The sequence below is a fragment of the Hyla sarda genome, chromosome 1, assembly GCF_029499605.1.
Source record: "Hyla sarda isolate aHylSar1 chromosome 1, aHylSar1.hap1, whole genome shotgun sequence".
In the NCBI taxonomy this organism is placed as follows: Eukaryota; Metazoa; Chordata; class Amphibia; order Anura; family Hylidae; genus Hyla; species Hyla sarda.
In genome coordinates, this window is record NC_079189.1 from 582,322,845 (window position 1) to 582,324,733 (window position 1,889).

Genomic DNA, 1,889 nt, shown 5'->3' on the forward strand with positions numbered 1-1,889 from the left:
ATGATGCTTTAGATAAAACCTGAAGATTTGTCCCTGTGATCACCGGCTTTGAACAGAACACGTTGGAGAGCCTTTCAGTGTAACCCGTGATTAATGAAATCCTCACTTGCTACATATAAAAAGCGAATATTATTCTATTTTCCCTCCCATCCGCCGCTTGTTATAACGTCCCCCCCCCCCCCGTTCCCCTCGCACTTCACAGATAAATATTTAAACTTTCTTTCCGGAGATCTTACACCTTACAACCCTGTGCGGAAGGAGATGTGAAACTTGGAGACTGGAAATAGAGTGAAAAATGATTAAAATAATCTGAACCATAAATATTGTAACCCGGCAGAATACATTTTTTATCAGAGATGATGTGCCAGCTTTTAGCGAGTTCCCAAGGTAATAAAGTGCATATGGGAAGCTTATTCAAGCAAACACAACGATTAGCTGTATGCGCCAATTTATTTCCTTAAACGCTTTTTGTTTTACAGGTATTTGGAAGGTTCTGAAAGCAAAATGCGCTGTTTTATGGTTCTCCGTTACACCAGCGTCTATTGCACAGCATTTAAAGGGGTACCCCGCTGGAAAACTTTTTTTTTTTTTTTTAAATCAACTGGTGCCAGAATGTTAAACAGATTTGTAAAACTACAACTTCCAGAATGCCAGCATGCTGGGTGTTGTTGTTTTGCAACAGCTGGAGGTGCTGTGGTTGGGAAACACAGGTATAGCAAATGGTGCATTATTCCGGGAGTTGGAGGACTGGTTGGATAAACACCGGCCATTGCATTGCTGGTATTTTTAATGTAAAAATTCCGTCAGGGTGGCCAAAATACTGTCTGTGCCAGTAAAATACCGACCAAGTGGCAACCCTAAGTCCAAGCCTTGGCAGGTCAGAGCAGGAGGGGGAACTACTCAATATTAGGAAGGTGGTTATAATATTGCGGCTGATTGATGTATATAGAAATATAACAAAGTTAGGCTTGTCAGGTTTTAAAAGCTTGAATTTGTTCTTTATCAACAGGTGAAGTGTCACCTATTTTATTATATATGACTGTAGGCAAGGCCTCTTATTACAGCTCCATATATATTGTAACACTCACGTTTCTGTAGACTGGAACACAGATGATAGTGGATCCACTGGACCTGTGTGGTAGATGACTCGGACCGTACCAGGGAGCGGAGTCTAAGGTGCCGCTGGTTTTCACCAGAGCCCGCCGCAAAGCGGGATGGACTTGCTGCGGCAGGCACCACCCAGGTCGCTACCCCTGGCATGGCTCGATCACACAGGCGGCTGAGGAGATTAGGGGGCACATGTGCGATTAGGCAACTTGTGGTCTGGATAGCAGGAGGTCAGGGCAGGCAGCACAGTAGCGTAGTCAGGAATGTAGCAAAGGTCAGGTCACGGAGCAAGGGTATGATACACTGCAAGGCAATACTCAGGAATGCTTTCTCTAAGGCTCTAGGGCAACAAAGATCTGGCAGGGAAGTGTGGGAGGTGGAGGAATTTATCAATGAGCCACAGGTGTTACTTCACTAATGGGCACACTAGCCCTTTAAATCTTAAAGCTGTGGCGCGCGGAAAGAGGCAGAGGTGAGGGCAGGAGAAGCACCAGGTGAGTGACGGCCATGCGGGCGAATCCCAGCCCCGCCGGCAGCAGCAGGTAACGGGACCATGCGCTCATGGCCAGTGTGTGTGGCTGGAGCGCATAACGTAACAGCCATACTGATGTAATACAACACATATAGAAGTCTATGGGGTCATAGTGGATCACTGTGTCTCTGATTCCAGGCAACAATACAACCATAATGCGATGACGAATAGCAGCACCATGCTCAGGCAGCTTTGACTCTGTAGCAGGTCCGATGCAAGGATTTTTGTCACCCTATGCAAAAGCTAATCT